At 30.1% G+C, this 11,279-nt stretch overlaps 1 long non-coding RNA gene across 1 annotated transcript; it reads right to left on the reverse strand.

Annotated features, from left to right (window-relative positions):
* Positions 1-2,718: 2,718 nt before the first annotated feature.
* On the reverse strand, positions 2,719-3,327 carry LOC141524608 (uncharacterized). The gene is made up of 3 exons (XR_012478730.1): positions 3,236-3,327; positions 2,901-3,022; positions 2,719-2,823 (listed from the first exon to the last, which is right to left on the reverse strand). It is a non-coding gene; the product is annotated as an uncharacterized LOC141524608 (long non-coding RNA).
* Positions 3,328-11,279: the final 7,952 nt, after the last annotated feature.

Raw genomic sequence — 11,279 nt, forward strand, 5'->3', positions numbered from 1 at the left:
CTTGGCGCGCGTCATTGAGTACCCCAAATTTTTTCAGGATAACTAAACATCCTTTTAATGATTAAAAGTTTATAAGTAAGTCAACCTATAAAATGCATGAATTTAATTAATCAACTATTTTTATTTAATAATAAGTTTTACAAAATTTAGGTAAAATCGACATGTCATACGTATGTTATTTGAAATTTTTTAATCATCCAGACATCATTTATGATTTTACTAAAACGCCCTCTCGTGTTTGGTTATGAAAACTACTTCAAAGTGGATACAATTGAGTGCTCTAGAAAAGAAAACATATGGCCGACTAAATTGAGAAAATGCGGTGTGATTGCCAATCAAAATGTGTTAATTACAATTAAACTAAGCAATATCAAGTTTCTTCATTGAAGCTTAATGATAGAGCTGAAAAAAATTAATTCCAAAAATTTTATATAATTTCAAATGATTTCACCACACCATCATATTGACAATTATTTCCACTAAAAATTAAAAAAAAAATTTAAAAACGGATTTTTTCACTGAAACTGATAATTAATCGAGTAAGCAGTGTTTTTAATGAGTTATGCTTGACAAATGTAAATTTATAAGTATAAGAATGTATGAAATCATATATTATGTAATTAGAACTGATCAGCCCAAATATGTATAACTATACATAATTACATAAATTCGAGCAAAATCGTTTTTTCTTGGGTTGAGATTCTTCCGAAAAAATTTGGGGTACTCAATGATGCGCGCCAAGTACGATAAAAAAATTTTTTTTTTAATTTTTAAATTTTCAACAAATTTTCTATCAATTTTTTTAACATTATGACAGTTTCTTGGTATTTTTTTTATTTCACTTTTTTTGTAGAGAATGACAATTATTATATCGAGTCTTATTTTTTTTGTAAAGTGCAAACGTTATTGAGATGAGTTTTATGAACGTGGACTTGGCGCAATTTTTTTTACAGTGAAACTGTTTTTGTTCGGATTGCAATTATATGAGAGTCTCGTTCGAGATGATCACATCCCTCCCATCCCTCTAAGAGTGATCCCAACCTCAAGTAATTTATAAGCATCAAATTTTTTTTTTTTTTGTTTTGTTTTGTTATATTTTAGTTTTGAATTAAAAAGTTAGCTTTAAACTGAATGAAGAATGTATACACCAGAGTGCGCGGGAGATTTACCCCCGGCAAGTTTGAATTTTACTTTGAACTTTGTGGCTTGAACTAGTTGAAGTAGCGGTACTACAATGTAATCATCTCGAACGAGACTCTCATATAATTGCAATCGAACATCACTTACAGGTATGTTCATTTGATTTTCAATTTTGATATTTGTTTTCAATAAAAGTAAATAGTACATCAATTATATTCATGCTCAAATTTCATTTATAAATTATATTAACTATCTCCGAAAAGACCCTGGACTCCGGCGAGATTTCATTCGAGCTAGGGGATATAGATATTTGAGGAAGTCTTGACCAAATCACTAACGGTTAAAATTCACTCCTTTTGGAAACCGGAAAAATACCCGTTACACCACAGACACAGATACTTACTCACTGCTCCGGTTCTCTGTACACAGATTTCTGCTAAATAGTCTACACTATATTTCACATTTAATTGTTATAAAAATTATACATTCTATAATAAAATTGTCATGAAATTATGAGAAATCAATGTTATTGTAATAATAATGACAACTTTTAATGAAAAGTTTGATACAAGATAATTTATTGAAATATTATTAATTAATTAACTACTCCCGGTTCTTCTTTAAAATAAAGTTGTAATGAATTATGTGTAAAGTCTATTTATTCGTGATGTGATTGGTCGAATATATCATAAGCATGAATATATATACACACCCTATATTTGGTGGCGCGCTTGCGCGCGCACATGACATTCTAATTCTTTGAACAAATAATGATATATCTTAAGCCGTAAGATGGATGGCGGGGAAAGATAGTCGATTTTTACAAACATCAAATAGTATAATTCCATGCTTGTACCCGTATGAAAAAATTATATAACGTTAAAAATATATCTTATATTGTATTTTTGCAACAAAAAAATGTACGGAAAATATATTTCTGAATATATTTTTTCATATAGAGATTTTGGCCGATTTTTTATAAAAAAATATATGGATTGAAATATATGGATCTCATATACATTCAAATTATATTTTTCCCTTATATTTTTACGTATAAAATTTCAATATATGATAATATATGTTGTAAAACATATATGCGTATTATATTTTACAATATATATGTCGGCATATATGGCAAAATATGATATTGTATAAAGTATTCGCGGAGAGATTTAGTTTCACTTACACTCACATGATATACTTACATAATAGTCGTTAAGCTAATTGGCGCAGCGCAACACTGCACTCACGCTGATAGGTTAAAAAATACATTATTCCTGTGCTCAAGTTGTTTATATCTCGAGTAAATTTAGGAAACAGTAGATTTATCACAAAAGTCAAAATAACAAATTAACCGGTAATTTTATCTACCCGTTATCTATCTTCTAACACCACCAGGTTTTAGATGGACACGTATTATCGTTGCGACTTATAAAATTCGCTGGAATGAGGATAGAAATGATTAATTGAAAGAAAATAATTGATTTTTATTTAAAATAAACTTTGAAAGAAATACAGGAGTCAACATTATTTATTTAACGAAAGGTTAAAATCGAAACCCATTATTGATAATCAATCATAACTTCGTGATGAACAGAAACAAAAATAATAATAATTCCAAGCGCCTTTGATCGTAGAAACATTTCAATGCAGGAGTGATTATTCATCGTCTGAAGACACGGCCTAAAATAATAATAAATAAAATAACTTTAGAATTAGTAAGTGATGAAAATAAATACGGAAATTGTAGTGATAATAACAGGATTAACCCCTTCATCGTTTCCAGCATCTTTATTCTTACGACGTAAATCGTTCAAGAAATTGTTGACTGAGCTGCCAAAAATTGATCGCTTATAATCCGGGAATTTTTCACGAACAGCATCTGAAATTACAGATGATGAAAAAATTAATATGTTACCAACAGCAGGAATAACGAGTCAGTCAGCATTAGCAAGAGTTCATCTTATGAATTAGAGATACAAATCCTTTTGACGGAATTATTGTGATACTGATACTCAAGATTCAAGTTATTCAGTTCAACAATTTTTCAAATCGATTCAAGGTTATAAATGTCTCATAATCAGTGTTAACCAACCAGTAATTGCCGTGATGATTGTTTGATCCAACGCGGGTCTACGGGGTTGATTTTTATTAATTTTACTACGCCCCCCTCTCAAGTTACTGCGGAGCAATATATCAGTCTCAAATAGAGCTTGGATCAAAGCTATTCCCATTGCGGTGTAGGTGGTCCGAGAGTTTGCCGTGTCCCACTGCTTGCGAGTAACAAAGACGTTCGATCCAGCATGACCAACTTCGACCTATAATTGTCAATAAAGTAAGCTATAAGGAAAGTAACAAGAATATTAAAAGAAAGCTGTCGTAGAAGCGTATAATAGGAACATATTAAGAGCTTTATGTAAATTTTAACTCTAAATAGCGATAGAGCCGATCAGATTTAAATATCGAAAAATATGACAAGATATTAGGGATGTTTCCGTAGTCACTAAGCATTGAAAGAGTATTTTCATTCTTTTTTAAGGTTGATTTAGAAGTTGACTCAGAGAAAGCTGGTGATATTGACGTCAGTATGGATATAGATCCTGTAGAAGACGCAGATACAGCAAGTCATCAACAAATTGAAATGCTGGATCCAATCCCACCTAAACAAAAGTTACTAAACTCCAATGAAATACCCAAAGAACATCTGATCAACAATTTGTTGGTTATGGCAATCAAGTGGCGTCGTAGAACGACTCATACAGTAGCGCAAGATGTATTGAAGTTAGTCAACATTTCATCAGATACTACCAATTCTAAAAGCTCAAAATATCATTGGAAGAAAATCTTGGATCGTTATTCTCAGAATGTTTCTACTTACTATATCTGTGAACACTGTAATAATTATCTTGGCTCTGAAAATAACTGCCCTAGCTATTGTGGTGATTGCGATACAAAAGTAAACCGGAAAACGAACAAGGGTTCATTTTTACATTTGCCTCTGACTGATCAGCTTAGGGAAATATTTGAAACAACGGATGCTCATCATCTTTACTCTCAAAGCCGTGAGAAGCATAACAAATACGCCATTGAAGAAATCTATGATGGGAAAATGTACAAAAAGTACATCTCTGACGACAGTAAGATTTCTATCAATTTCAGTGTTGATGGAGCACCAATGTTTGATAGTTCCAATACATCTGTTTATCCCGTACTCTGCACAATCAATGAGTTAAATCCTCATGACAAGCGCAAATATATCTTGCTGTCCAGTATTTGGTTTGGAGTTGGGAAACCCAAGAATATGAACAGTTATTTGAAGCCTTTTGTAAATGAAGCCAAGAAACTATTGGAAAAAGGATTTACATACGTTTATCAAGGACAACAGTACACAAAAACAGTTATTACCCTTATGGGCGTTTGCGATTCAGTAGCTCGTCCACTGGTACGTTGTTCTACGCTATTCAATGGCAAATTTGGTTGCGGCTTGTGCTTACACCCTGGTCAATCTGTGAATAAAGGCAGAGGACACTGCAGAGTTTATCTAATGGTTGATGAAAATCCTTTTGGAGATGGTTTAAGGACCCATGAAGCGACTCTGTTGCATGCAAAAGCTCAAAAGAAAGAAGACAAGAAGGGAATCAAGGACGAATCCATTTTATGCGACATACCGGGCTATGACATTATCAAAAACCTAGATGTGGACTGGATGCACATGTGTTGGTTTGGGAATTGGTCGCCAATTCGCTGGTTTATGGTTCGATTCTACGAATTCGGAAGAAAAATTCTACTTTGGAGATAAAATCGACGAATTTGATAAATATATTACTTCGTTTTTACCTACTTCAGAGATTTCGAGGACTCCTCGGCCATTGAAAGACCGTGTTCACATGAAAGCCCATGAGTGGATAATTTTCATTTTAGCTTACTCTTTACCCGCTATGAAAATGTGTTTCCCGAAGCGCTATGTTGATCACTGGGCTTTGTTGGTCGATGGTGTTTCTATTTTAGTTAAGCCTTCAATCATGAAGTCCGAATTGAAGTACGCGGAACAGTGTTTATTTGATTTTATCTCTGGTGTGGAATCTTTGTACGGGAAAAAAATACGTGAGTTTCAATGTTCATCTCTTAGCTCACTTAGCCATTAGCGTAGAAAATTGGGGCCCTCTCTACACCCACAGTGCGTTTATTTACGAGGACTTCAATCAGATAATTCAAGCGTATGTTAAGAGTCCGAACGGCGTCGAAATTCAAATATGCGATTCTTTCCGATTAAAATGTGTCATTGATAGGCTCCTGATTTTATGTTCGGACGATTTAAATTACAAACAAAAAGAATTTTTAAATGAATTGTTGAACAAAAAATTAAAACCTAACCCGAAATTCCAAATATCTAATTGTGGAGTTCTTGGCCAACTTATTATTCGTGAGAAGCTGCCTTCTGATCAGCGTTTGGCGTTGCGGCGCTTATCTATTGTAATCGATTCAAGTACAAAAATTTCTTCATTCAATAGGTGCATCATAAACAATCAAGTGATAACAAGTCAAAATTATAAGCGCGAGAAAAAACGGATCAATTACGTTGTTTTATTAAACAATGGTCTTATTTTTGAAATTAAAAATTTTATCGCTTTGGAAAAAAATTCTTGTAAATGTACCTACATGATGGGCTATTATTACGTATTAACAAATAAGCCATTTACTAAAAATAGAAAGCTTGAACATTTACTCACTATTGACGAGAAAATGACTGCGATTGCAGCCGTAAATACTGACTTAATAAACAAAAAAGTTATTATTCTAGGAATGCCAAAACTTAATGCTTACGTCGCATATGCACACAGTTGCGATTTAGAATTACTGACGTAAAAAGTAAATTTCATGACTTATTTTTTTATAACCATGAGAACATTTGTAACATAAAATCATGAGTGATTTGTAAACCTCCTTGTTAATTGCAGAATAAAATTTTATTTTTTTATAACATAATTATTGTTATTAAAAAATTTTATTATAATTAGATAAGCGAATAGTTTAAGCTCTAAAATGAAGATGCCTGAGACTGGACATGTTTAACCTGTTTATCAGTGACAGCGCTTGATCTCTACTTTATGATACATCACTCGTGAGATAACCCACCAAGTGCCTGATATTTACATCACTCGTGACTGATAACCCACCCAGTGGTTGATAGCTACTTCACTTTACATCACTCGCTACCGATAACGCGCCCATTGCTTGATACTTATACTTCATTTTACATTACTCGTGACTGATAACCCATCCAGTGCCTGATATTTACTCCATTTTACATCAATCGCTACTGATAACGGGCCCAGTGCTTGATATTGACTTCATTTTACATCACTCGTTACTGATAACGCGCCCAGTGCTTGATGGCTACTTAAGTTTACATCACTCGCTACTGATAACGTGCCCAGTGCCTGATATCTACTTTATTTGACATCAATTTTGCCTTATAACTTATAACTTTTATCCCAGATCTGTCCTTCTTCTGATATTCTTCAACAAGTTATTATATGCTTATAATTTTATATATGGAGCCATATATTTTTCTGTATAAAAACAAAATATATTTTTCATATTATAGTAAACAAATATAAATTTTTTTATAATAAGCCATATATTTTTCAATATATATGTTGGCTTATAAAATTAAATATATAGAATCATATAAGAAGAATCTTGTATAAAATTATTATATATAAAATTATATTACCGGTATATTGGTGTTTATATTATCAAATACATTTACTTTTACAATTAAAGTTATATACTTCTTATACAGGGTGTCTCTGAAGTGGCGGGAGTAATTGTTGGGGTCGATAGAGAAAAAAATACTGAATCGAAAGTTCCTGAGCCAAAAATTTTTTTGGGCCATAGAATTTGAGTTATGAATTAAAAACGATAGCCAATCAGAAGCGCGCTATTCGAGAAATGAAAATGAGCGGGGAAGTAGAGGAGACGCGAGAGTGAGATGCTGCAATAGCAGCTTACTCGCTCGCACAAAGCCGAGCATGAGAGGGGATTGTGACGCTATGAGCCGAGTACGTAAGTGTGAATGAGTGGATGTATGAGGTCGCAAGCGGACGGCTTAATGTATGAGTGTGTGTCCGTGTATCGCAGCATTATTGGAGGCGTTGTAACGCTGAATTAAAGCTAACCGGGTACTCTAAGACAGAGGAAAAAATTTTAATTTTTATTTTTATTCGAAAAAAATTTAATAAAAAAAAATAAAAAGGCCCAAGATTTAACCAGACCCACAGAAACGGAGAGTAAATTTTTAATTCTCATTTATTTTGCTGGGGATTATTTTCAAAACAAAAAAAAAAAAAAAGGCTAAGATTCAACTGGAATCCAAAAAGAGATGGATGAAAAAATTTTATTTTTTTATTTTTAATCAGCAAAATTATTTTTCTTTAAAAAAGAGCCCAATCTCGACTGGAGCAAGAAAAAATGATTGAAAAATTTTATTATTAATTTTCAATCAACAAAATTATTATAAAAAAATAAATGGGCCCAAGTCTCAACCGGACCCAAACAAACGGATAAAAATTTTTATTACTTACTTAATTTGCTGGAAATTATCTTTAAAAACGAAAAAAATGCTCAAGACTCCATCAGACCGAAAGGGAGATGAATAAAAAAATTTTACTATTCATTTTTAATCATCATAATTAACTTTTTTTATAATAAAAGGCTCAATTTCGACCGGACCCAGAAAAAATGATCCAAAAATTTTATTTTTTATTGTTGATCATCAAAACTAATTAAAAAAACAAATGAGGCCCTAGACTCAACCGTAGCCGAATGAACGTATAAGAAATTTTTATTTTTTCATTTGAATTGGAAGGGAAATTATGGAGAACGAAAAGAATGGCCAAGACTTGTCTCGACCTCGAAAAAACATTGGAAACTTTTATTATTTACTTTTGACGAATAAAGAATGATTTTTAAAAGAAGGCACAAGAGTCGACTGGACCTAAGTAAAAGGATTGAAGAATTTTTTTCTTGATTTTGTTAGCGTCAATAAATTTAAATAATTAGAAAATCACCAAAATTCAAATTAAAATTATTAATTAATAAATTGACTAGCAAAATCTCGAATAACAAATTAAAAAGGAATTGCCCTCAAGACGTGATCATTTTTTTATTATTTCAATTAAAATTAATGATTGATCAATCTACAAGTACAGTCTAAAATCAAAAAATTAACAAGAAATTGTACTCAACTACTGATAATTTAATTATTTAAATTAAAATTATTAATTAATCAATTGACATGTAAAATCTGAAATACAGAAATTACATTCGTCCTGATGGATTTATTATTGTAATCGAATTTAGATGTCGAAAAATTGACAGGTAAAATCTCAAATGAAAAAATTAACATAGAATTGTTCTCAAGTTCTGACAATTTGATTATTTTGATTAGAATTACTGATTGATTAATTGACTAGTAAAATCTTGAATAAAAGAATTGAAAAGAACTTGCACTCAAGTCCTTGATATTGTAATCAAAATATTTACTCGAGTAATTGACCGGTAAAATGTCAAATGCAAAAATAAAAAAGAAATTGCAATCACGACCTGATAATTTTTATATTTTAATTAAAATTATTTTTTGATTGATTAACAGGTAAAATTCCAAGTAAACAAATTTGAAAAAAATTGCACTCAAAACCTGATAATTTCGATATTTTGATTAAAATTATTTTTCAATTAATTGACAGGTAAAATGTCAAATAGAAAAATAAAATAGAAATTGCAATCACGACCTGATAATTTTAAAATTTTAGTTGAAATTATTTTTCAATTAATTGACCGGTAAAAAGTCAAATAAAAAAATTAAAGAAAAAATCAGTCCTCAGTCTTAATAATTCTGGAATTTCAATTAAAATTATTTCCTATTCAATTGACAGTTAAATTTCCAAGAAAAAAATCAAAAAGAAATAGCAATCACGACCTGATAATTTTGATATTTTAATTAAAATTATTTTTCAATTAATTGACAGGTAAAATGTCAAATAAAAAAATAAAAAAGAAATTGCAATCACGACCTGATAATTTGAAAATTTTAATTAAAATTATTTTTCAATTAATTGACAGGTAAAATGTCAAATACAAAAAAAAAAAGAAATTGCACTCAAAACCTGATAGTTTCGATATTTTGATCAAAATTATTTTTCAATTAATTGACAGGTTAAAAGTCAAATAAAAAATTTAGAAAGAAATTGCAATCACGACCTGATAATTTTAAAATTTTGATTAAAATTGTTTTTTAATTGATTAACAGATAAAATTCCAAGAAAAAAATCAAAAAGAAATAGCAATCACGACCTGATAATTTTGATATTTTAATTAAAATTATTTTTCTATTGATTAACAGGTAAAATTCCAAGTAAACAAATTTGAAAAAAATTCCATTCAAAACCTGATAATTTTAAAATTTCAATTAATATTATTTTTCAATTAATTAACTGGTAAAAAGTCAAATCAAAAAATTAAAGAAAAAATCAGTCCTCAGTCTTGATAATTCTGGAATTTTAATTAAAATTATTTCCTATTCAATTGACAGTTAAATTTCCAAGAAAAAAATCAAAAAGAAATAGCAATTACGAGCTGATAATTTTGATATTTTAATTAAAATTATTTTTCAATTAATTGACAAGTAAAATTCCAAGTAAAAAAATTTAAAAAAATTGCACTCAAATCCTGATAGTTTTGATATTTAAATTAAAATTATTTTTAATTAATTGACAGGTAAAATGTCAAATAAAAAAATAAAAAAGAAATTGCAATCACGACGTGATAATTTTGATATTTTAATTAAAATTAGTTTTCCATTAATTGACAGGTAAAATTTCAAAAAATTAATTAAAAGAAACATTGAACTCAAGTCCTAATAATTTCGATATTTTAATTTAAATTATTTTCTAATTAATTGACAGGTTAATTGTCAAATAAAAAAATTCAAAAATAATTGCACTCAAGTCCTGATTATTTTCAAATTCTGATTAAGATTATTCATTAATTCATTGATAGGTAAACCTCAAATAACAAAATTCCTTTTCTGTACTAAAATTATGAACTTTATTATCAAATTCTCAAAAATAAAAAAAAACAATAAAATAACAAAAATAACAAAAATCTGTATAATAAAATTGATTGAGAATTTGTAAATTAAAAAAAAAAAAAAATCATTAATCCATAAGGTTCTCAAAATGGCCTCCATTCCTTTCTAAGCACCGATGACACCGCTCCAAAAGGTTTTCCCGAACACACTGCAGGATTTCCGGCGTTATTAGTTCTCGTGCAACCATGATCCTTGCCATTGTTTCCATTTGATCTGCAGGTTCATCAAAATATACCCCTTCCTTCATGAAACCCCACAAGTAGTAATCGAGCGGAGTCAAGTCTGGTGATCTTGGTGGCCATCTCACTGGACCATACCTCCCCAGCCACTGTTGGCCATACTGGGCATTTAAGAAATTGGTTATGTCCCCAGATGAGTGGCACGGCGCACCATCCTGTTGAAACCACGTCGGTTGAGGATTAACTCCTGCTAGAAGCTGGGGTAAATTTCCTCCCAAAAACAAGAGATACTGAGCACTCTGTAATAACGAAAAATTTCGACTGTGAAAGTGAGAAAATCAGGGAGTTAAAAATTTCTTTAATTTAAACCAAAGGGAAATTTTGTTAAAAATTTTAAAAATAATTTTCTAAAATTTTAACAGATAAAACGAAGTTTACTCGTAGGGATTTTTCCAATTTTAATGAAAAATTATTTGAACGAATTTTTCGAAATATTTTCGCATCAACAACAGAAGTTACCCCAGAAAATTTTCCTTTATTTTAACAAATTAAGAAAGAAAAACTCTTCCAAAGAATTTTTATGAAAAATTAGGTATTATAAAGAATTAATTTACAAAAATAAAAATCTTATTTTCAAACACAAAAATATTATTCGAATAATTTCAATATTTGCAAAGTGTCGAAGAATTTTACATTGAAGTTTTAACGGTAAACTGAGTGGAGAAAATTTTCTGAAGCGCGAAATTTTTTAATTGTGTAAATTTTTAATTAAACTTACGTTCATGGTTTCCGGTAATTCGTATAGT

This window comes from Cotesia typhae, unplaced genomic scaffold, assembly GCF_013202065.1.
Source record: "Cotesia typhae breed Kobodo isofemale line unplaced genomic scaffold, CoteBio_Ctyphae contig_22, whole genome shotgun sequence".
NCBI classification, from domain to species: Eukaryota; Metazoa; Arthropoda; class Insecta; order Hymenoptera; family Braconidae; genus Cotesia; species Cotesia typhae.